The sequence below is a fragment of the Sarcophilus harrisii genome, chromosome 3 (assembly GCF_902635505.1).
Source record: "Sarcophilus harrisii chromosome 3, mSarHar1.11, whole genome shotgun sequence".
Classification (NCBI taxonomy): Eukaryota; Metazoa; Chordata; class Mammalia; order Dasyuromorphia; family Dasyuridae; genus Sarcophilus; species Sarcophilus harrisii.
In genome coordinates, this window is record NC_045428.1 from 51,605,958 (window position 1) to 51,632,293 (window position 26,336).

The following is a 26,336-nucleotide window of genomic DNA, read 5'->3' on the forward strand; positions in this document are numbered from 1 at the left end:
CTGACCTGGTCTTTGAAGGAAGAGAAGAATTGCTGTCCACTGGGATGGAGGATGGCCATTGATCATGAGACATTCTGATTAGGTTTTGTGGAAGCACTTACACCTGACCTGGTCTTTGAAGGAAGAGAAGAATTGCTGTTCATTGGGACGGAGGATGGCCATTGATCATGAGACATTCTGGTTAGGTTTTGTGGAAGCACTTACACCTGACCTGGTCTTTGAAGGAAGAGAAGAATTGCTGTTCACTGGGACAAGATGAAATCAGGAAACTGAAAGTTCATTTTGACTGGATCAAAGAGTAGATGAAAGAAAGTTTTATGAAATTAGGCTGGAGTGGTAAGTTGGAACTCCCTAAATACCTGAATTATGTTTTATATTTTAGCCATTTAAGATTTTGTTCTCCTTATTTTTAAAATAGAAGAGTAACATCAAATATGTCCATTTGGAAAATTATTCTGACAGTATTTTATGAAGGATGAAAGGGAAAGGGAAGAGATTAGTTAGAGGAGGCTAAAAATACCAGGGGAAAGATGATGAGGGATTGAGTAGAGTGGTAGAAAATAAGAAATGAAGGAAATTGGTACAAAAAGGTATAGTAACACCTCCATAGTTTGTGGAGATAAATAGTAGGAGACATGCAGTTTTCATAAAAAGCCCTTAACTGCTGCAATTTGTATGGAGACAATCATTTTTTAGGTGTTCTCAAGTTCAGAATTAAAAAATTAATAACAAAATTTCATCTCAATTGATAAACCTCCTTCAGTATGTAGCAGTGAATTTATTTGGCTCAGTCTAGCTCTTTACATAGACTATAATTCAGACTTGTAAACTCAATGTGGTACTCAATATATTACTTTTTATACTAATTATGTTCATCATTTAAGCAGAGGGGTTTTTTGGAGGGTGGGATGGGATAGGGTGGTAACTGTTAAATACACTGGATAAAATTGTTTATGTAAAAAAACCAAACAAACCTAAAAAGTCATTCAGTAAGCATTTGTTTAAGCATCTATTATGGCCAGACACTAAGTGCCTTTGCTAAGCATTGAGGGTACAAGAAAGTCAAAAGATGCCTTGTTCCCTAGGAGCTTATAGCCTAATGGGTGAGACAAAATGCAGACAAGTATAAATTTGAGGTGATCCACAAAGGGAAGATAATAGCATTATATGGGATCTGGGAAAGACTCCTTACAGGATGTGAGATGTTAGCTGAGACTTGAAGCTATGAAGTGGAGATAAAGAAGAGAGAAAGTTTCAGGAATAGAGACAGTGAAAATGCAAAATCTGGAGATGATGCTCATGTTTAAGAAATAGCCAGGAAGGACTGTTTCACTGGGTCATAGCAGACCCCAATGGAATGAGGTGTAGGAAGTGGAAAGTTAGCAAGGGGTCAGGATATACTGAGTATTTAAATGTCATTTGGAGAATTTTACGTTCACTTGTGGAGGCCATAGTGGGTATGGAGATAGAGTAGTGGAGTGAGGAAAATGTAGACTGAAGAGTGACTGAGGTTTGGAGTTGGTGATGTTGCTGTTGATGCTATCAACAGATTTTAGAGAGAAAATGAGGATTTAACTAGACATTTGTTTTGGTCATTGCCTAGTAGGCAATTGTATTAGAGTCCGAAAGTTTGGAGTAGATGAAGATAATGTAGTTATGAAGAGATGATTTATTTGGTAATTGAAACAGTGCACTCTGGTGCTTGAGATTGAAAGAAGAAAAAAAAAAAAAAGTTATGCAGACATAGTGTTGATGAAGAGCTCCTGAGAGGAAAATGAGGAACCAGTGAAAGGGAATGAGGAGCATTCAGAAAAATGATGGAGAATCTACATTGGAATGGATCCTTACCCAAGTCATAAATCTGGAGTTATGGGACAGCTCCTCTCCATCATTTGCTTCATGGTAGCCCATTTTATTTTTGGATTGGACCGTTTCCATTTATAAGGAATTATCTCAAATAGTAATTTGTTGTGTGGTGCTGAAATAAAATAATTTTCTTTCAATATGACCATCTTTCCCATATTTGGAGAATGATGCTACCTCCTTTAAATACATTTCTAAGCTAAAAATTTTCAGCACATGGTATTATAGTTTCTAGTTAGCAAGTATTCCTACATGTACATGTTGTTGTGCCTTTAAAAAAATGTGTATTCTGAGAACAAAATTCAAGATTATGACTTTCTTGCACAGAGAAAGCCAATTGCAGTGAAATCATTAAAAGAAAACCAAACCAAAACCTCAAAAATTTGTGGACCCCAAGTTAAGAACTCCTGCTTCAGAGAGAATTCATTTCTAATGATGTAGCACAACATTGAATTAGCTTTTGTGGCCTCCATTTCATTGGAATCTACTAAAGTAACTTCCGCTTCCCCTTCTCAATTTGATGAAACCCTTAAAAGTTTTGTGAATTGTTTTTATGAACTATTTTTAGCTATTGTTCAGTTTGTGTGTGTGTGTGTGTGTGTATGTATATATATATAAATGATTATTTTTAATACAATTTTATTATTTCAAGTTTAACCTTATTAAATTTCATTTTTATTAACTTGAGCTTGTCATATCAAAATTTTATAAGCATGCTTTTGAGGATTTTATCCAAGTTATATACTAACATTGAGAAGAGCTCTGGAATACTCCATTAAAGGGGTCCTTTCAGATTATCAATTACTCATTAATCAGTTTTATTTACAATAATTTAGTCAGTTCTAAAAGCACCTCATTATAATGGAAAGAGTGCTAGACTTAGATTTGAATCCTATACACATAGGACTTCCCCGAGCCTTATGAAATTAGGTTTAAAAAAAAAAAAATGTAATGCTGGTACCAATCTCATGGTTGCTGGTAAGGTCCAAGAGAGATAGCAAATCCAAAATACGTTGCAAATCTTTCTGGTTGTGTACACACTTTTTTTTTTTTTTTTGACGAGATGATATGGTGGAAAATGCACTGGAAACGTTTTAGTTTAAAATTCTGTCTTTGACAGCTTGGGCAAAATCTCACTGTGATCCACTTTTCCTAATATGTGAAATGAAAATGATAATGATATCTTTCTGGATTTTTTTTTTTTTTTTTTTGGATGATCAAATGAAATAATGTATGTGAAACCCTTTCCAAATATTGAAAGTATTAACAAAAATATCAGTTTTGATATTCAGAGATTTTGTATCACATTATGCTAAAATGCAGATGGAATATGTCCAAGGAATTCCCGTTCAATCTAGCTTTTTTCATAAAAGAGAAGTAGGTTAGTCTGGGACAATTTATTAATAATCCTATACTGGCTCCTAATATCTTTACCTTTCCAGTGTTGGCAAATCAATTATTTAAAATTATTCATTCTAGCATTTAAATCAGCTTTTCCATAAGTGTGAGTTCTATATATTCTTCTTTTCCTTTTTTGATAATTGGAATGATATTTGCCCAGTTTTTAGTTTGCTGGAAGCTTTCCTGTCCACTTGATTTCATCAGAAATTGTTCCATAAATATATTCACATCTTAGTTAAGAATTGAAGTATGATTAGTAACTGAGAATAGCTAAATACATGTTTATTTCTTTAAAGATCTTGAGGTCTGGTTCCCTTTTAGGCTTTTTTTCTTTGTAGACAAAACTGGTTAAATATTGAGCATTCTCTTCATTGTTGACTTGTCTCTTTATTCCTTTCTTTTCCTCTTATAAGGAAAAAAACATGATAGGATTTCCTATTGCACTTAAGAGAAATCTCATCTTTTTTTTTTTTGTTTGTTTCTATTTTTTTAAATGCTTAATTAAAAACATGACTGATTTTCCAGTGACACATAACCCTTTTCCACTCTGTAAGAGAATCCTCCCTTGTAACAAAGCAAATGAATACTATGTTCATATTTTATAGTAAGTATGGCTCATTTCATACCTGTGGTCTACTTTCTTACTGTTAGAATGAGAGAAGAATGCCTCTATTTCAGTCTTCTGCATCTGTATAATTGCATTTATTATGAAAGATATTATAGAAGAACATTTGCGCAGTAATCCATTCTTTTGATGATGGAAAGATTTAAATAAAACTCTTTAAGGTGAGTGTACCCATTTATTAATACACATCAGCCAGGGAATTTAAACAGGTGGTAATAATTTCATAGCAATCACTGAACTTGCTAGATTCGTATATAGTATTGATTAGTGAGAAGTATATTTTGTTCAGAAAGAAGATTAATTAGGATAATAATAGTAGCACTATACATGAAGGTTAGTGACTAACCTTAGAGAAGTGACATGTTGTACATTTGCAGTAAGGCTTAAAGAAAAGAGAATTTTGAGATTCTATCTAAAATACAGTCCTGGGTGATTGGTCCCTGAATAACCTGGATGACAAGTTTTTGTTGCAGATTGCAAAGCTGAGAAGTTGGTCGTAGGGGATTTGAACTATACAGATAGTGTCTCAGTTTTGCTGTGCTAAAAACAGGTTGAGCTTACTATTTTTTAAAAAAAATTTTTCAATAGTTTTGTTGCTCCTCAACCTTTCTTCCCTCTTAAAAGGAAATCAAAATCTTTGTTAAAAAAATTCTCTTTCAGTAAAGTCAATTCCCATATGGGCATGTTCAAAATGTGTCATTTCCTCTCTGTAGAGAGGTAGGCGGCATTTTTTAATAGTCGTGGTTGAAAATTTAATTCTTCAAAATTTATTTTCATACTTGTTTTGAATTTTTATAATGTTGGTAGTGTAAATTGTTCAGTTGATTTTGTTCACTTCATTCTTTATCATTTCATAAAAGCTTAGGTTTCTCTGAAACTCTTTCCCCATTTCCTATAACACAGTGATATTCCATTATATTTGTATACTATAACTTATTGAGCCATTCTCCAATTGATAGGCACCCCAACCTTACTTTCTAGCTCTGACATTTTAGAAAGATATTTGTATATATCTTTTGTGGCTTTATTTGGAATATAAGTATAGTAATGGTGGTAAGTTGTTTGTCCTTCATTCCTTGGCAAGGAGAATAATAATAATTTGGCTGGGTCAAATAGTATATAATACATAGTTTATTAACTTGGGCATGGTTCCAGATTGCTTTCTGGAAGGCTTATGCCAGTTTCTAGTCTTTAGTCTTTTTCTTTCTCCTTTCTTCCCTTCTCTTTCTCTTTTTAACTTTCTTCTCAAAATACATTCAAAAATAGTTTTTCAACATTCACCCCAGTAAAACCTTGTTCCAAGTTTTACTCCCTCCTTTCCCCTTATTCCCTCCATACAGCAAGTAATCCAATATATGTTAAACGTGCATATTTTCTATACATATTTCCACATTTATCATGATGCACAAGAAAAATCAGATCAAAAAGAAAAAAAATAAGCAAGCAAACAACAAAAAAGGTGCTGAAAATACTATATTGTGAAGCAGATTTGGTCCCTACAGAGTCCTCTCTCTCAGGTTCAGATAGCTTTTTTCCATCACAAGACATTGAAATTGGTCTGAATCATCTCATTGTTGAAAAGAGCCATGTCCACATGAGGCTTTTTTGAGTATTATATATGTCCCCTCTTAAGTTGTGTGATTTAGATTTCACCAACCTTTAGGAGAGGCATGTCCACAAAGTTTTTCTAGATGGAGGGGATCCTAAAAAAGGAGCTGAGGCACAATTAATTGGTAAGTTGCATTTGTCTTCTGCAAATGTAGGAGGAATGGGAGAGAAGTGAGAGCTAGACAAAGATGCCCAGTGAATATTTTAGAGATTAATGTTCTCAACATTTGATAAAATCTTTGGGGTTCATCTCCCTCTCTCTACCTTTTGAAAATCACTGTAAATGCTTCATATTTGCATGATTATCCTTTTGTATTTCAAAGTTTTTGGAGAGTTTATGGTGAATAGTTATGATGTTGATTATGTTAACTTATTTTTTCTACATCTTCAGTGACCAAACCTTTATTCTTGCCTTTCTCCTCCCCCCCCCCCCCCCCCCCCCCCCCCCCCCCCCCCCCCCCCCCCAATCCCTCATTCTGTACCCTTCTCCTCACTGCTAACCTTATAGGAATAGTTTATATTCTCTGCCTCCAACTCTTTAGACATTTCTTCATTTTTCTGCTTTCTAGCTTTTCAGTACATTTCAGATTTACCAAAATCTAATGACTTACTCATTGTCATTTTTGTTAATTTCTGAAATTATTTTTTTAGAATTCAGTGGAATTGAAGTTTTTTTGTCCAGTTATTTAGTCTGATATATTTAAGTGGAAAAAAAAAAGGGAGGAGCTTAACATTATATATAATGAAAAAAGAATTTCGGTTTAGGGAGCCATTTAGGGTTTTGATCAAAGGAGCAAGAGCAGATGATAACTCTTTAATGCTTATGTAGAAATGGTGAGTGAGGCAGTATCCTTCCTAATAATCGTGTTGGAATTTAGTTAATATTTGACGTGCAATAAATGCTCATGGAAAACTTTTTTTTCTTTCTTTTTTAAATAGCATTTTATTTACAAGTTATATGCATGGGTAATTTTACAGCATTGGCAATTGCCAAACCTTTTGTTCCAATTTTTTCCCTCCTTCCCTTACCCCCTCCCCTAGATGGCAGGATGACCAATACATGTTAAATATCTTAAAATATAAATTAAATACAAAATAAGTATACATGTCCAAACCGTTATTTTGCTGTACAAAAAGAATCGGACTCTGAAATATTGTACAATTAGCTTGTGAAGGAAATCAAAAATGCAGGTGGGCAAAAATATAGGGATTGGGAATTCAATGTAATGGTTCTTAGTCATCTCCCAGAGTTCTTTCTCTGGGCGTAGCTGGTTCACTTCATTACTGCTCCATTAGAACTGATTTGGTTCATCTCAATGCTGAAGATGGCCAGGTCCATCAGAATTGATCATCATATAGTATTGTTGTTGAAGGTATATAATGATCTCCTGGTGCTGCTCATTTCACGCAGCATCAGTTCGTGCAAGTCTCTCATGGAAAACTTTCAGAGGAAAATCTAAATAGTGACTTTTGGGCATTAGGGACTGAGTTTTAGGAGTGAGGTGAATAGAATAAGCATAGTTTTTAAGGCTCCTTTCAGAGCCTTTTCCTTTTCTCTCTCTGCACTCTGTATAATTCCATTTCCACCCCTGAGTTCCCACCCCTGAGTTCTGTGCTTAGAATGCTGGACTTGTATTTAGGAAGACTTGGGTTGTTGTGCTCACAATTCATTTCTAATTTCTGCTATTAGAAATAACACTTTGAACAGAGTCAATATGGATAAATGGTTGGATTTGAAGCCAAGGAAACTAGGTATGAATGTTGCCTCAGATTCATGTGTGAATCCTGAGCAAATTGCTTCTTTTTTCTGAGTGTGTATTTCCTTATCTGTAATGTGCTTTTAATAGCGTAATAAATAATAACTGTTATGAAGTTTTAATGAGATCATCAAAGAGATCTCATTCATTTCAGAGTTTATTCTAACCATGCAGGTAGTTGCCCATCCTGTCTTTGAGACTCACCAATATGCCTTACTTATCTCAAGGGGTTTACAACAGGATTTCCATCTGGAGCCAGGGATACCTTTGTAACATTTTGGCACCATCCACCTGTTCATGCGACAGGACCAGTCAACAAACATTTATTGTCAACTGCATAGCATGACATCCTTTCCTTCTATCCATGGAAATTTATAGTGTAGCCTGCTTTTTATTCTTTGTATGTCTTTCTGTCATTCTCTTGAAGTCTTCTGAGACATTATTGTTCCATGTCTTAATGGTCTTGTGGTAATAAATGAAATAATGTTTGTTAAAGAGGGGAAGTACTCTGTAAATTTAAGCTGCTATTATTATCAATGCTATTAGTACCTTAGGAGAGGGATTGTTGAATCAAAGAAAACAATTTTGTAACAATTCAAAATATTTTTTTCAAAATGTTTTAGTCAAAAAATCAAGTCATGTCTTACTAATCTTGGCTGTTTTTGATAAGATTACTAAACTGATCTAGAAAATTTTTGTGACATAGTTTGCTTACATTTTCAAAACATTTGAATAAAGGTATCTTATGCTGTTCTTTTTATATTCTATTGTATTTTTCTTGTTTTAGTAAATGTTTTTCAGTTACAGTTTTTTAAGTGAAGAAAGTATGCTTCAGTCTGCATTCAGAGGTCTTTTTCTGGATGTGGATAGCATTTTCCTTCACAAGTCCTTTGTACTTGTCTTGGGTTGTATTGCTGAGAAGAGCTGAATAGTTGATTCTCACAGTGTTGCTGATAACTGTGTACAGTGTTTTCCTGGTAATGCTCAATTCAGTGTGCATCAGTTGGTACAAGTATTTCCAGGTTTTCCTGAAATCTGTCTGTTCATCTTTTCTTATTGCACAATAGTATTCTCTTACATTGATAATACCACAGCTTATTCAGCCATTCTTATTGAGATGATGGACATCCCCCCCAGTGTCTAATATTTTGCTACCATAAAAAGGACTGCTACAAATATTTTGCATTTGTATGTCCTTTACCCTTTTTTGTTCATGATCTCTTTGAGATTGAGGTGCAGATCTAGTACTATTATTGCTGGGTCAGAGGATAAGCAGTTTGATAGCCTTTTGGGCATAGTTCTAAATTGTTCTATGGAATGGTTGGACCAGTTCACAACTACTCCAACAATGTATTAATTAAAATGTCCCAGTTTTTTCACATCTTCTGTAACATTTTCCTTTTTTTTGTCATATTAGTGAACCTGATAGATGTGAGGTAGTCCTTAGTTGTTTTAATGAGGTGTTTTTTTTTTTTTTTTTTTTTTTTTTTTAAATCAAAAGTGACAGCATTTCATGTATATAGATAGCTTTGATTTTTTGATCTGAAAACTGCATGGTCATATCCTTCAACTGTTTATCATAATCTAGGCTTGTATTCTTACAAATTTGATTCAATTCTCTATATATGAGAAATGAATCCTTTGTCAGAAAACACTTGATATATAACTATTGTTTCCCAACCATCTGCTTTCTCTCTAAATTTAGTTGCCTTGATTTTGTGCAATAATCGCTTTAATACAATCAAAATTATCTACTTTGCATAATGCTTTCTATCCCGTTTGCTCATGAACCTGTAACTCACTTAACTTATTAAAATTTTGCATGCTGTACCACTTGGTTTATATATTGATTTTACTTCATTGTCAATAGTACTTTTTATAGCAAGATGTATTTTCCTTCCTTATATAGGTCTGTTTTACTTTTGCTTTGTCTGAGATTAAGATCGCTACCTCTAAATTTTTTTTTAAATACTTCAGCAGAAGCAAAATAAATTCTGCTCTACCTTCTTAACCTTGACTCTGCCTCAAGTATGTTTCTTGTGAATTTATGTAATATAGGATTCCAATTTTCAATCCACTCTATCTGATTCTGTTTTAATGGGAGAATTAATCCCATTCACATTTGTTATTACAAACTGTATATTTCCTTCTACCCTGTTTTTTCCTTCCATTTGTCCTCTCCTTTCATCCTTTTGTTATTCAACAATATTTTGCTTCTGTCTGCCACCTCCTTTGGTGGTCCACACTTTGATGTCAGAGTGTGTGTTTGAGCAAGCTGTATTTGGCACCTGTTTGCCCCTTTCTCCTTTTATTTAATCTCCTACCCTTCTACTTTCCTATTGGGTAAAGTAGATTGTGTGTATTCCCTCTTTAGTCAATACTGATGAGATTAAAGTTTAGGGCAATGCCCATCGCCTACTCTCTGGGCTTTTGTTGCCTCTTTATGTGAAAGTATTTACCCTATTCCTTTTTCTTTCTTCTGCACTAAGAACTATTTATTATTTTTTTTTGTCATTCCCTCAAATTCACCTTATACCTGTTATCATCTTATTTTTATGTATGTTCCTCCTTACATTACTATTTGTGATACAATTTTTAAGAGTTACAAGTATCATCTTCCTATGAATTCCTTGTTTTCTTTTTCCTTTTAAATCTTTTCTTGAGTCTTGATATATTGGAGATCAAATTTTCTATTTACTTGTGGTTTTATGAAAGCTTAATCTATTTCATTAAGTGATCAAGTTTTTGCTTGAGCATTATGATTAATTTTGTCAGCTAGCTGATTCTTGGTTGTAATTCTAGCTCTTTTGCCTTCTGTAATGTCATATTCCATGACCCTCCAGTCTTTTAATACTACAGCTGCTGTCAAGTCCTATATAATCCTTATTGTGGACTCCCTGATATTTGAATTGTTTCTTTCTGGCCTCTTGCAGTATTTTGATCTGATAGTTCTATGATTTGGCTATAAATGTTCTTTGGATTTTTTTATTTGGGGATTTCTTTCTTAAGGTGTTTAAGTGGATTCTTTTCAGTGCCTATTTAGCCCTGTGGTTCTAGGATTTCATGGCACTTTTCCTTGGTAATTTTTTTTAATGATAACGGTCTGGGTCCTCTCCTTGATTATGACCTTCAGGTAATCCAAGTTTCTGACATTGTCTCTCCTGGATCTATTTTCCAGGTCAATTGTTTTTAAAGTGAGATTTTACATTTTCTGGCATTTTTTCGTTCTTTTGATTGTTGATATCTCATACTCATTAGCTTTTTAGCTAGTGTCACTAACTTTTTAGGAGTTTTTCTCATTCAGTTCCTTTTTCTGTTTTGTTAATTGTGTTTTATGGGATTTTTTTCTTTAGTGGATTTTTGTAGCTATTTTTCCATTTTGTCAGTTCTACTTTTTAAGCAATTATTTTTTTTTCAAGTTGTTGACACTTAAAAAATTTCTTCCATCATTCATTTCTTGTAATGGGCTGAAAACTCTGAGCAGATGCACTGAGGTGTCAGAGCACTTAAAGCCAATTACCTATCAGTATATGCTTGGAGAAAGAATGGCCCTGCCCACTACACTGCAGGCTTGATCTGTTGTATAGAAGATTGGGTAGAGGAGTTGGTGGGTGGAGTGAGAAAACCAGAGTCACTCCTGGCATTTTGTGTCGCCACTGCTCTCATTTCCCATTTCCATTTGGCTCACCTCCACAAAGAATAAAGATCAAGGACTTTTGCTGATCCTGACTCTGGCTGATTCTAAAATATCCAAGGTGCTAACACGGGCTTCACAATTTCTTTTGCAATTTCTTTTTCTTTTTTTTTTTTGTTTTTAAAATTCCTTTTTGAACTCTTTTGTGAGTTCTTTCTGGGTTTTTGACCACTTTGCATTTTTGTTTGGGGTTTTGTTCATAGGTGTTTTGACATTATTGTCAAACTTATGAGTTTGTGTTTTGCTCTTCTGTCAACATAATAACTTTCTGTAATCAGACTTTTTTGTTGTTCATCTTTTTGGAGGCATTATCTCAGACTTCTTGTGGCAGGGGCTGCTGTTTAATGCTAGTGCTGCTTCTTCTTCTTCTTCTTTTTTTTTTTTAATAGCCTTTTATTTACAGGATATATGCATGGGTAACTTTACAGCATTAACAATTGCCAAACCTCTTGTTCCAATTTTTCACCTCTTACCCCCCCACCTCCTCCCCCAGATGGCAGGATGACCAGTAGATGTTAAGTACATTAAAATATAAATTAGATACACAATAAGTATACATGACCAAAACGTTATTTTGCTGTACAAAAAGAATCAGACTCTGAAATATTGTACAATTAGCTTGTGAAGGAAATCCAAAATGCAGGTGGGCAAAAATATAGGGATTGGGAATTCAATGTAATGGTTTTTAGTCATCTCCCAGAGTTCTTTCTCTGGGCATAATGCTAGTGCTTCACTGATGTTGTCTTGCATCACACAGGGGGCTGTCTGGTAGTGTGCTGAGATGGTGGGGTGGAGGATGGCTGGTGCTGCGGGAGGCCAAAAGAGTCTGACAGCTTACTTGGTGTACTAAGCAGGGTCATTGGGCTGATGTCTGGCATTTGCTAAGGCCGGAGGAGTGTTAGGGCATTTCCTGGTTTACATTGAAGCATGTGGTAGTCTGGCAGTCTTATTTGCTGGAGGTTGTCTGTTTGCTGAGGGGTGGGGAACCTTCACAGCAGGCAGGCTCTTTACTGCCTGTTTGTTTTTAGACACCCTCAAGATAGGCTGTTATGGATGTTCTTGTTGGGATCTGCCTCTTCTGACTCTGCTGAGACTCTTGAGGGGTCTTGGTGTGTTGTATTGGTGTTACTCTAGGCACAAGTGAGGTAGGTTGACTGAGTGAGGTGGAGGCCTCACTGCTTGGCTTATTGGGATCCTTCCTGGCTAGATTGTACTCCCCTTCTACTAGAGTGAGACTGAGCTTTTTTGCTGATGTTCCAAGTTTCTTGTGCTAAAAGATTGTTTTACCCTGTCTTTTTGCTAGTTCTGCTGTTCCAGCATTTGTTTTGGGGCTCTATTTTATGGTGGTTTGGAAGTGAATATGGGAGAATTGGTGTGGTTTACTATTTGTTCTACCATCTTGCATTCTAGAAATCCAATTATCATATCCTGCTGCCATTGTAGAAAAGGAGAAATTTGATCTTTTGATTAAATTTTGAAAAGGTAGGTAACTAGGTAGATTTGGAAATAACCAGTCTCTGAATATTCATTAATGTTTTCTTGTCTGCTTGGTCTTATATTCCACTGAGTTTTTGTCAGTGATTTTGATAATGGGACAGATGACTGTCCTTATAAAATCTAGAATTTATTCATAATTGGGAGGGATTATTAACACATCATATGACTGGTCTCGCATTTTATTTTGTCTTTTTCAGTTCATGGAGGACGAGATTTGTCTTTTGTTTTTCTTTGTGATACTTGAGCATATAGTATCTGCAACCTAATAGGTACTTGATGCATGTTTGTCCCCAGACTGCTTTTCTAACAGCTATGGGTAGTTTTTATTTATGATTTCCTAAAATATAGAAAGGTCAGAGCCTTCTTTCATGGTTTTCAGGAAATTAGCTTGACAGATAAGCGACACAGAGACTAAAGATAAATCTTTAAAGATAAATCTTTACAGTTCAGTAATGTATCTTTTTGTCAGTTGTTGTTATCTTAAATTTTAAGATTCCTTTTTTCCAGTGGAGTCTATTACTTGGGAAAGATTTTTTGTTTTTGTTTTTTTAATTATTTTTTTCTAAGCTACTTAAATCTTTTCTCAGGAAATTATATTTCATTTTTTATTTTTTAAACTCTTGCTTAATTTCTTCTATCCAAATAATGTTTCTAGAAAACCCAGTTTTCCCATTATTCTTTTTATAGTTGTTATAGAGTTACTTTCTCCTTTTTTGGGTATCTTTACATATTTAATATTTAAATATTTATGCGTGTTTCTTGCTACTAGCTCCTAAATTGAAACTTTGTGCCAGGACAATCTTATGTGCTTTGGATTATTCAGTTGACTCTTTATCCTTTTTCTTCCTGGGCTGGCCTCTAGCTTGTTGGGATTAAACTTCCTTGAATCTTCCTAGGCTCAGTGTTCTAGATCTTCAGGACCTTCTCTGCCACTTTAGGATGAAGTAATTAGGAACCTCTGAAGCCCAGCCTTCTAGTGCATGCTGTGGTATGATGCCTATTACTATTGGATGACTTTTGACTTTTCCTGGAGTTTTCTGATGCCCCTAGGTTGTCTGATATGTCCTCTTTGCTACCCCTTTTCTCATTTCTTTACAGTTTACCTTTGAAGCCCCCCTTTCCATATCTCTTTTTGGGGTACCTCACTATTTTTAGACGGCTACAAGTATCCCTGGTTCATCTCTGATCATACTATAATAGAATCCTACAGGAGCACCCAGTTGAAGCTCTAGCTTGTTGGCTTCTGGTGAAAGAAGTCACTTGGATATCTTGTTTTTATTTAATTTGCTTGAAACTTTAGAGATTTGCTGGAATAGGCATATGCAAGCTGATTGTTCTGTTTACTGTTCTGGGCATCTTATGAACCAGAAGATTTTGTGTAGACATTGCTGCTTGGATTCTATCTGTGTAGGGACTTGATTTATATAGATCTTTAAAAGACAAACAGAAGCATTTATATTTGACACAGAGCAATAGATAGCCTTTGGAATTTGAGCTGGAGAGAGAGGCATGTTCCTATTTGAGCCTAAACCAGAAATCAGATCTGTTTAGAAAAAGTGATAGGTGATTAAATTAAGATATTTCTCATTTATTAGAAATATAATTTCCACAGCTCTAAGTCTTCTTATCCAAGCAGAGTTTGGCCAATCTGGAATCTAATCCCCGCGATGATCAAATCTACAATGTAATCGTCATAGCCCATGCCTTTGTAATAATTTTTTTCATAGTAATGCCTATTGTTTTCCATATAGCTACTACCAAAAGGTTTACTATATATATATCTTAATTTCCTTAAACAAAAGTTTATATATCCCTGTTGAACTTAACTAGGTCTGATTGAAGAAGACTGGTTGTAGATTTAGTATGGGGGCAATCTTTGAGAGTAGTAGTAATATTGCAATATTGGTTTGGCATTTTATTTAGTCTTTTAAAAAATGACTTTGTGTGTATGCATGAGTATATTGCATAATACACTTTTGTATACTGTGGTAATCTTTGTCTTACAACTTCAAATGTTAACTTACTACTTATTCTTTTTTGCATTCTAATCTTTCCTAGCTTAGCTTTTTTTTTTTTTTTTTTTTTTAGTCTCTGCAGCAGGAGATCTTAGTCTAGTTTTGTTAGGAGAAAAGAATGAGTTTCTGGAACAATTAAGAATCATAATACTCAGTTTTGGAGAATAAGCAGTTTTCAGATACAAGCTGATTTCCCTTCTGAAGCAATTTTATTTTAAATCCTATCCTTTTTTGTAATTGTTGAGTAATCTCGTACAAATTAAAATTGATGTTTTTTGATAAGAATTTACTTGGGATATTTGTAAGATGCAATATTATAATCTGATTTGTGATATATTTGAGTTTATTAAAGCATGAGGTTCCTCTTATAGGTATCCTTTGGATTTTATCGTTTTACTTTTTTTTTTTTTTTTAATTTAATATTCATACTTCTTGTTATCACAAAAAAGATGCTGTGGTGTGCTGTGGTTCTTAAGGTCACCAGACATGACTAAATGACTACAGAACAACATTTTTGTATGTATGGATTCTTTTCCTTTTTGTGTGTGTTGCTTGGTGTAAGAGGGTACAACAAAGTTTAATATTGGGGCAGAGTTTCAGAGTGCTTTTCAGAGTAATTGTTTCAGCGCTTTTAATGTTTAACTTCATCTCTGCCAAGAAAACTAAATGGGATCACAGTCAGACAAGATAAACAAACTTCCCATTTTGACTCTCCTTGGTTTAGTTGTTAAGACTATATATCAGAATGAATTGTTAGAATCCTTTTTCAGTTTTTTTAAAAATATGTAATATTTGAATGATTTTTTTCTGTGAATCCTTGATGGAATTCACTTACAAAACCATTTGTCTTTGAGAACTCTTATTTTCCTGAGATTAATTCTTCTGTTAATATAGTTTTATTTCCTTTAGATGATCAGTTTTATTGGTAATATAATTAGACAAATATAGGGAACTAAAATGATTAGCATTTTGATAGTCATATCCAGTCATGTAAATATTTCCCTATAAGTAAGAAGCAGACCAAAAAGGAACATTTCTCTCCACTGCCTTCCCCTTTCCCCCACATGCACACACAGTAAAGTACAGTATCCCTTTATTCTGCAGTCAGACGTATATTCTTTTTCTGGATGTGTGGATAGCATTTTCCGTTATGAGTACTTTGGAATTAACATATTGTATTTCTGAGAAGAGCTAAGGCATTCATATTTGATTATCACACTGTTGCTGTTAGTTTTTACAATGTTTTTCTGATTCTCCTCACTTTTGCATCAGTTCACGTGAGCTTTTAGTTTTTTTTTTTTTTTGACAATGATCTGCTTGTCCTTTTAATTGGCTGTTGAAAATATTTCCTAGCTTTTTTTTTTAGTTGCTTGTTTGTTCAGCTTGTTTTATTACTCTTCTTATCTATGAGTGTGTTTAGAGATGTATAACTTTCCTTAAGGACAGTGTTGGCTTAATTTTCAACATATTGTTTTAAAGTTGTTTTCTGTGAATGACTTAGCATTTCTCAGCAATACAGTAATCCAAGACAGTTCCAAAGGATTCTTCATGAAAATGCTGTCCACCTCCAGAGAATGGAAACTGTATGTAGAAGCATAGTTTTCATTTTCTTTGTATATATTATTTTTTGTTTTTTTGTTTTCTCTTTTGAGTCTTGGGTATTGTTTCACAACCAGACTTATGATAATGTGTTTTGTATGATTTAACATGTATAACCTATACATGTTTATTGTCCTATGAAGGAAGATGAGAGAGATTTTGGAATTTTAAGAAAATGAATGTTAAAAATATGCTTTACATGAAACTGGGGAAAAACAAAAAAAGGAAATTATAAGAATGTTTCATTGTTACTATTTTAAATGAAATTGATTGTTTCTATTATTTTGTTTGGCATTTTAGTCAGTGATCTGAGCTTTTATTGGATGTGTGTGGGTTCACACATGCTTGTGTGTGTGTATATACACAAATATATTTTTGTATTGTGGTCTATAAAAAAATCAATATATTATGTATTTGAAATGCCTTGTTTTATGGTGTAATGTTGCACAACTGAAAATGTGTATATTTTCTAGTTCCATTCATTAATTGCCTTTGGTTTATTATATAACTATCCAAAATTCTGTTGAGAGCCGTGTGTGTGTGTGTGTGTGTGTGAGAGAGAGAGAGAGAGAGTACATTAGAAATCCTCCTTTATTACCATTTTACTCTCTATTTTATATACATCTAACTTGAAACCCAACTCTGTAACTTAAAAGAAAAGTTATATCTTTTCAGTTTTATAGATAGTACACCATTTGTATATATTTTGTATCAATATTAATTCATTGTCTTTCTTATTTTCAGTATAATGTAGTTTTGCCATTTATTTATTTTTTGCTCTTGCCTTATCTGAGATTATTATTTTTTAATTTAATAACCTTTTATTTACAGGTTATATGCATGGGTAACTTTACAGCATTAACAATTGCCAAACCTCTTGTTCCAATTTTTCACCTCTTACCTCCCCACCCCCTCCCCTAGATGGCAGGATGACCAGTAGATGTTAAGTACATTAAAATATAAATTAGATACACAATGACCAAAACGTTATTTTGCTGTACAAAAAGAATCAGACTTTGAAATATTGTACAATTAGCTTGTGAAGGAAATCAAAAATGCAGGTGGGCATAAATATAGGGATTGGGAATTCAATGTAATGGTTTTTAGTCATCTCCCAGAGTTCTTTCTCTGGGCGTAGCTGGTTCAGTTCATTACTGCTCCATTGGAAATGATTTGGTTGGTCTCGTTGCTGAGGATGGCCAGGTCCATCAGAATTGGTCATCATATAATACTGTTGTTGAAGTATATAATGATCTCCTGGTCTTGTCTGAGATTATTTTTACCTTTGCCTTTTCTTTAAACTTGGGCTGAAGCTTAATAAATTTTGCTCCAGGCCCTTATTTTTCCACTTATTAATCCTTGTTTCAAGTACATTTCTTTAAAAAAAAAAAAGCCACAGAAAAATACCAGTAATCCATTTTGCTGTTCTTGCATTATATGAATTATATGACTATGAATTCATCCCACTCTTATTCTCAGTTATGATCCTTAATTGTTCATTTCTTTCCATTCTATTCCTGTGCTTTTCCTCCTGTTTGTTTCTATATTATTCTTGATTGAAAAGGAGGTAGCAGGAGAATATACCTCAGCATTAGTGCTCCATGTTTGATGAAATCTTGCTTCCCTTTCTCTGCTCCTTTTCTCACAGTGCTTAGAACCTTTTATTGCTCTTCACTTTACCCTTTCTATGCCCCCATTGAGTAATATCTATGCACCCTATTCTGAGTATACATAATTTGATTAGTTTAGATGGAAGTGAAGTTAGTAGTGGTAACACAATTCTCTTAGGACCGTGTGTGTGCGTGTGTTTATAGTATTTTATTTTTCCAAATACATGCAAAGATAGTTTTCAGCATTCACCTTTGCAAAACCTTGTGTTGTAATTTTTTTCTTCCTCTTTCTCCCCTTCCTCAAGACAAAAAGCAATCTGATATAGGTGCAATTCTTCTAAATATATTTCTATATTTATCATGCTGTACAAGAAAAATAAGATCAAAAGTAAGAGGAAAAAGCAAATAAGATCAAAAGTAAGAGGAAAAAGCAAACTAACGGAAAAAAAAGGTGAAAATAGTATATTTTGATCCACAATCTCCATAGTTCTCTTTGGATGATGATGGCTCTCTCCATCACAAGCTTATTGGAATTGCCTTAAATCAGCTCATTGTTGAAAAAAGCCATGTCCATCACAGTTGATCATCATATAATCTTGTTGCTATGTACAATATTCTCTTGTTTCTACTTACTTTTTTTAGTATCAGTTCATGTAAGTCTCTCCAGGCCTCTCTGAAATCATCCTGCTAATCGGTTCTTTAGAACAAATAATATTACATAACATTCCTATACCATAACATAGTCATTCCCCAACTGATGGGTTGTCCATTCATTTTCCAGTTCCTTGCCACTACTAAAAAGGATTGCTTTTTTTTTTTTTTTTAATTTATGTACTCCAGTTATGTGAGAATTTCCTTCTCTTCCTCACCTCAGAGCAGCATTCCTTTCTCTTTCTTAGTTTAATTTTAATATTTTATGATCTATGACTCATCCATACATATATCATTTCCTGATACTAATATATTAATAGTTCATCCTTTGTTTCAAGTTTTCCTATTTCTATTTTATTTTTATTTGTATTTCAGGATTTTTACACAACTTTGTTTTTTTGTTTTTGTTTTTTGTTTTTTTAAATCGGGAATGTCTGGAAGTCCTTTATTTCATTAAAAGGTCTGACAAAACCCATGAATCCTTTTTTAGAACCATGTTTTAAAAATGCATACAACAAAACATCAAGTATTAACAATAAGGGACAGCTAGGTGGCACTGTGGATAAAGGATCAACACTGAAGTCAGGAGGACCTGAGTTCAAATGTGGTCTCAGACATTTAATGCTTCCTAGCTGTGTAACACCCCCCCCCCCCCCCCCCCCCCCCCCCCCCCCCCCCCCCCCCCTCCCCGTTGCCTCAGCAAAAAACAAAAATAAACACAAAAACAAAAGAGAGACAAGATTTTAATGAAAATAATGATGTAATTTTCTCCTGTCAAAGTTTGTAGACTCCCCTGAACTCTGCATTACTTTGGATATGCAAACTATATAAGTTAAAAATCTTGTCCACTGAAGAACATGCATATGCTTTGGTATGGGTTCTCTTTACCTACCTGTAAATCTCAGTTATCTTGGGGAGTTCCTGTCACCAAAAACTTTTATCTCTGTAAGACCAAATTAATGAGATATTACTCTTATATAACCTCATTTCCAAGAGTATTTTCATTATGGCTGTGTTATGAAATGTCTGGCCTATTGACTGTATAAGGCCCATGAAATCATTTGGTCTGCTGTGCCAAGGCAACTGATAGGAAATGATGAGCTGAAGGTATAACAACCTCCTACTGCTTTAGTTTTTAAATTGATAATTTTGTATGACCTTTAAATGATGTTATATTATAAGTATCCAAATGGCCCTTAGCAGAAAAAAAAATATTTTTTTTGTATTTTGTACAACACACACTGGAATTTGGAATTCCCTGGCTTTGCTTTGTACATGTCTGACAGTCTTTGTTTATAATGTGATGAACTTTAAGAGAGTACTGTTTTGAAGGGCAAATTTTAAATTTAACAAATATATATATAAAATTTTTCCTTAAGGAAAACTTTTTCTTGCCAAAATTTTTTTTTTTATCAAATTTCTTTTGGAATTAGAAGCAAAAGCTGTATATTGCAAAATTATTAGTTATAACATCAGATCAGTATTTAAAAATATAGGGCAGCTCTTTTCAGGCTGTTAAACTTTTGAGACAGGAATTGGGGGGATATAGGGAAGTAATATGAAGGAAGTAATTAAAATTAAAGATCATACTTTCCATTTTGTTGGTGTTAAAAAAAAAAAAGTCAAATGTTGAAGTCATCTATCAAGGAGTGTATTCTACTGAGAACTTAAAAAAAAAACTTCTAAATGAGTTAAGTAGTAAGCGAATTTAATGCCCTTTTTATGTAGTAGTTTGTCTTACAGATATTGTTTTAGAGTCATTAAACTAGTTGATTATTTTGGCATCAAATGAATTTTCAAGTTACATTAATTTTTTAGTGCCTTTTATACAACATAAGGCTGATGTTTGAGGCAAGTCAAATCAAATAAATTCTTTCATTTTCTTCTTTCATTCAAGCGGCAGAAAACTTTGACTGACCTTAAAGTCAAAACAAAGGATCTGAAAAAGAAAAAAATTGGTCAAATATACACGTTACTTCAATACATTAAATATTAAAGTACCCTTTTGGTAAAAATTGATTAACTTATATTTGGGGAAATGTATGTTAAGAGACTTTTTAGAAGGTATTTGTTACAGTAAAATGGCATAACAAATTTAAAAAGTATATTTTTGGGAAGGTTTATATAGGGTAATGGAGAGCTGGGACACGGAACTTTGGTGAAAAGTTCTGTCCTTAAAATTAAACATGGCAATTACTTTTTGAGTGTTACTATGTTCTCTTGTTCTTAACAATATGACAAGCTTTAGCTTAATTTAAGGCAGACTATTAGGTTTATTTTTTGGAATCTAGGCTTAAATCCCAATTCTGCCACTTTATAGTCTGTGATGGACAAATCACTTTATTTTGAACTTCAGATTTGTCATTTTTGTGGTGAGGAACTTGGAAAAATTACTTCTAAGGTTCCTTCCATGTCCTAAATAAGGGATTCACTGTTTTTTGTAATTAATCTTTATTTGAAGAGAAAATTAGTTGGGGTTAAATGAGTATTTAGAAAAGTTTAAGAGAAGGAAGTCATTATAGCCAGTTCTTTTGGATATTGTAATAATTGTTAGTTTTCAATCTGAATGACCTAGTTTTTCAGACAATCTTAAAATTTTTGTAAGACATAACAACAACATGAACTGAAGTTAAATGAAGCATAGGATCAAGAGAACATTGTATACAGCAAAAAGAAGATTATGTGATGACCAACTATGAAGGACTTGACTCTCATCAGCAATGAGTTGTGATAAGAGGCAATTCCAATAGACTTGGGATGGAGAGAGAGACCCATGTGCATCTAGAGAGAACTACGAAGACTGAATGCATATTGCAACAAAGTAAATGTATATTACAACATAGTATTTTTACCTTTGTTGTTGTTTGCCTGTTTATTTATTTTGTCATTTTTTTCCCCTTCTTTATCTGATTTTTCTTGTACAGTATGATAAATGTGGGAAGATGTTTAGAAGAACTGCACATGTAGGGGAAGGGGGAGGGAAGGGGGAAAGGAGGAAGAAAAATTTGGAACATAAGTTTTTGCAAGCATGGATGTTAAAATCTATCTTTGAATGTGTTTTGAAAAATAAAAAGCTTGTTTAAAAAAAAAAAGACATACCAATAAGTAGCCAAGTTTATAGCAAGTTGTGATGTTCAGAGTTGTTGTTTTGCCCACCCATACTACACTGTCTCTGAGCCAGTTAGGGATTTTATTCACAGCAGAACAGCCATTCTATTTTCATAGTTTTAATTGCTGATAAGTTCTTTTACAGTGAGCTGAAATCTGATGCTCTGTCATTTCTGCCTATTAGTCCTAGTTCTATCTTCATTTGACTAATGTAATACCTCCTTCACATGACATTCCTTCAAATATTTGAAGACAGCTATTATTTCTAAACGTTTTTCTCCAATCCATTCACTCTATTCCTATGCTTGATTTTGGCTATCGTAAGCTTTTCATTGTGTTACTCTTAAAATGTAGCCCTTTGAACTGAGAACAGCAATACTTTTCATTTGTAGGAACAAGCTCATGAAAAATTAAGATCTATCAAAGTAATAAAACTCAAATCTTCTTATAATTATTTTATGCCTTTATCATTCCTAGTAAAAATTCAATAATACTTATCTTCAAAGAGTTAAGCATAATTGGTGGAACTCAAGAGTTTGGGGTTTTTGGTTTATTTTAGTTTTGATGGATGAAATGCATTAGTGGGCTAATTGAAGGCTTTAATTGATCACTAACTTTTTCTAGTTCACGCTGTAGACTTTAAAGTTGATTGATACTCTTCTTAGAAGAGGGTGTCCCTTTAGCATGACCCATCCATCTTACTGGGACTTTGCATCATTTCAGAGATCATATCAGGAAGACTTGCTGAAGACAGGCAAAATCTGTCTTTCTTTTTCTAAGCAAAAATATTTAACACATGATGATCTATATTTTAATTCTTTGTCTCAGATTTTCTTAACTAACTTTGGATGGTTTTCGCTGACTGGTTTTATGATTCTTGTTAATCTTGAAAACTTGTCTATATAAACTGTTTTTTGGAGTAGATTATTGGTGAATTTTAATTCTGCGGCACATAAAAGGAAGTAAGTAGCAAAATACTGTCACTAGTTTTATTCTTTGAACTTTCAAAATACCAGAATTTTAGAACAGCAGAAGGGGAAGGGGACCTTAAGAGATTTATTCATAGGAAAAATTTGTGTATGGATAGGTAGGTATAAGATAACATTTCTTCATGTAGTGGTAGATACATAATAGATGCTTAAGAAATTTTGTTAAATAATGGGTTAATTTATAGTGTGTTAAGTGAGAGACAACCTTAAGACATTTCAGGGCTTTATGCATTTAGTGAATGTTGGGTTTCTCCAGGGGACTGGATTCCCCCTTTTTAGCTGACCTTCATAGCCTTTCCAAGTTAGTTTCTAGTACATTAGCGGACTGTTTTTCTTGCATATATTTTTGGTTAATAAGTTTTTGGACTTGTGACAATTTATTCATTTGCGGTTTGCACTTTTCCAATTGCAAATTGAAATCTCATCTATTACAAGCTATTAGGGGAACACAAAGAGAGATCACTTATTAATTTAATTCCTATTCCTTTTAAATTAGAAGAGTTCATTGCTCTTATCTCATTTATAGATTTCTATTTGAGATTTCTTTTTTTGGTAGCATTTAGTTTTAAACATGTTGTTAACTAGAAAATATGCTTATTTATTGGCTATGGCAGTGTCAACTGAGGAAGGCTGGACAGAAAGCAGTCCCGGAAGGTGCCAAACTCACGGGTGTGGCTACTACTACCTGTCAGAGAGCAACTTATCAGTTCTGTTTTGATAGACCAAGGTTGCAGAAGTCCAACTAACAGGTAAAAATTAAATTGTGATTTATCCTTAAGTGTTTAAACTATAAATTGATTATATAAGTTTTTTGGGAGGAGGGGCTTGTGGATTTTTTTTTTTTTTAAAGAAACAAAACAAATTTGATAGTTTTAAAAGATTTAAAGTTTGAATTGCTCTCTGTTATTCATGCATTCTTACATTGGCTGAATGTCAGAAAAGGATATTAGAATAGCTGTGGGTAACAGGAGATGTTACCTGAATTAGTTAATGTGAAATAGGAGACTAATAGGAGACTGCTTTTGGTCCAGAAATTTAAAGTTTATCTGTGGAGACATGTTTTTAATTAAAATTTTTTTGGTCACTTAAATTTCCCTCTGTATTTTTTCATCTGCCCCTCCCCAAAAACTATCCCCACATTACAAATTAGTATTATTTTTTTAAAAGGTAAAGAGAAAAATCAGTACAGTGAAATATGTCTTAAAATTTGTGCAGTGTACAACACTTTTGCAGACCTCCTATCGATGTGAACAGGTGAAATTGGAAGTGCCTTATATCTCTTCTTTGGAGGAGTACTTGTTTATTAGAAATACACAGCATTTACTTTTGATTGGGGGGAGGGAGGGAGTGGCTTCTTTCTATTTACATTGTCACTGTGTGGGACAGCTAGGTGTTGAAATGGATAAAGTGCTGGGTCCTAAATTAGGAAGACTCCTCTTCCTTGTGAAGATCTGACCTCAGGAACTTAGTAGTTGTATGACTCTGGGCAAATCACTTAATCCTCTTTATCTCAGTTTCCTCATCTGTAAAATGAGTTGGAGATGAAAATGGCAAATTCATGCCAGTGTCTTTGCCAAGAAAACTCTAGTGGGGGTCACAAAGAGTTGGTAATGACTGAAAAACGACTGAACAATAACAAGTCATTGTGTATATTATTTTCCTTTACGTCAGTACACGCTTCTGTACTTTGTATTTCCATGCTTCTGTATTCATTAATTTCTTGTAGTACATATAGTAATAATCCATTACATTCATTTGAGTTTGTTCAGCCATTCCCCAGTTTAATAGGCATCTTTGTTTTCAATTTTTTGCTGTCAGAAGTGCTGTTGCTGTAAATATTTTGGCAAATGGGTAGTTTTTTAATCGTTGACATTTTAATTACTTTATTTGTGTAATTCCAAAATGTTTTCCAAAATGATTCAAACTCTAGCAACAATATATCAGTGTACCTGTCTTCTTATAACTATTTATATTCTCTGGCTATTTATCTTTTGGGGAATGGCTTTTGGTTAGAAATACATGCATGTGTGTTATGACACACACCTTTTCATTATGTCTTGAATACCTAACCCTCATTGGGGATATTTGCAGTTAAAATAAGGAGGTAAGCGCTTAAGGCAAATGGAGAAAAATTTTGTACCAGATTTTTCTGATAGTTTGCTATCTAAGAACTTTTAAAACACTAATCAAAGAGTTTTAATTTACATTGAATTAATCTCTAAAAAAACTGAGTATCTTGGATTGATCAGGGAACATTTCAGGATCATAGAGCAACATAAAATTCCATTTTATAGAAATAAAAGTAAGTAATTTGGGGAGAACCCTAGCAGATAGGGTGAGAGAAGACTAGGCTTATTTTTATTGCTTACAAGTTATTTTTAACATTTTTGTTTGCACTTTAACCTATGAATTTGAAAAATAGTCCATTACTCTTTGTTTTTAGTTTTAGTCTCCAGGACATAATAAACAATTAATGCTTGTTGACTGATGAATTGATTTTAGAACAAAACAAGTAAAATCACTAAAGAAAATTAAATTCATAAAATATAAAAAAAAATATAAGAACCAATTTAAGTTAATAGCAATGACATTTGACAAAAGTTGACAAAAAATAAGAATCCCTTTCCCCCAATAACAGTCTGGGCACAAAGTTTTGGAGCAGGGAAAATAAAGGGATGGACAAACTTTTTTTTTTTTTTTTTAATTGTAGCTTTTTATATACAAAACATGCATGGGTAAATTTTCAACATGGAAATGGCATAGGGTTTAGCAGAATTTTGCCTTTGGGATAAGAGGATGCAAAAAATGAGCAAGATGATATCAGTATGAAGGAAGCCATTTTCTATAAATGAGACTCTGATTGTAAGGCTGTGTCTCTGGGCAGAATTTAGACAAAAGAGTAAGTGGGTAAGGGTCAGAATAAGAATTTAAACTCCAGTTTTCCTGACACTACAGTACATTTAAAAGAGAATTGAAGGGAGAGTCCCTTCCATGGTGGCCATGGTGGAATGGAATATGGAATAGCCAGTATGGCTGGAATGTAGAGCTTGTGAGGGCTTACTATGTAATAATGTTAGGCACAGAAAGATAAGATCATAAGAGTATAGACTTAGAATCAGCAGGGACCTTGGGGATCATTTAGTCTGTCATCTTTGTTTTATGAAAGAAGTGTTAAGATACAAGAAACATAAGTGACTTGGTTAGGACCACAAAGCCAGACTGCCTAAAGGAAGCTTTACATGACCAATACAGTAATGTTTATGGGATCCCAGAGGAACTAGAGAATGACATGGGATCAGAGATCACCACTTCAGAAATACCCGTTTGACAGAAATAGGAGACCAACCAAGAGAGAGAGAGAGACTATTATAATTATGCAGTAGAGCCAGAAATAATCTGGATTCTAGATGGTAGCTATGTGAATGAATCCAGAAAGGGTTGAAGTCTAGAGAAGTTGATTTTCTCTCAGGACTTGGTAACGAATTGAATATAGTGAGTGAAAGGAGCAGGAGGAATTGAAGACAACTTTTAGCTTAAAAGTGTAAATTATTGGAAGAATGGTGGCACCCTTTAGAAAGAGAGGAAATTTGGGGATTAGATGGATGGGTTTTTATGGAAAAGGTATAAGTTCTGAGTTTGTACAAAGGGCATCTAAGGGGAAATGTATAATGATAGCTAATTGTGGTAAGATGGGACTAGAGCTCAGGAGAGATACCAGGCCTGCATATAGAAACCTGGCATCATTCTCATATAAGTGATAATTTAACCCATGAAAGCTGATGAAATCCTGAGAGAGGAGCTCTCTTAGGCCAGAGCCGAGGCAATATCTCATGTTAGGAAGAAAAGTAGAAGAAAATTACTTATTATTTAGTAACATCTGATTTATTTTAGTAAGTGAGGTTTTTCACATAAGTTGAAT

General features: G+C 33.8%; 1 protein-coding gene across 17 annotated transcripts in view; it reads left to right on the top strand.

Moving 5' to 3' along the window:
* TRIP12 (thyroid hormone receptor interactor 12) overlaps positions 1–26,336 on the top strand; it is a 167,775-nt gene that overhangs the window by 27,770 nt on the left and 113,669 nt on the right. For 16 of the 17 annotated variants that reach the window (XM_031957866.1, XM_031957865.1, XM_031957872.1 and 13 more), the window contains exon 2: positions 23,032–23,166. The exons of the other annotated variant lie outside the window; for it this stretch is intronic. The gene's annotated coding sequence lies outside the window, so the exon portion shown is untranslated. The remainder of the gene's footprint in view (positions 1–23,031; positions 23,167–26,336) is intronic. 17 annotated transcript variants of the gene reach the window in all.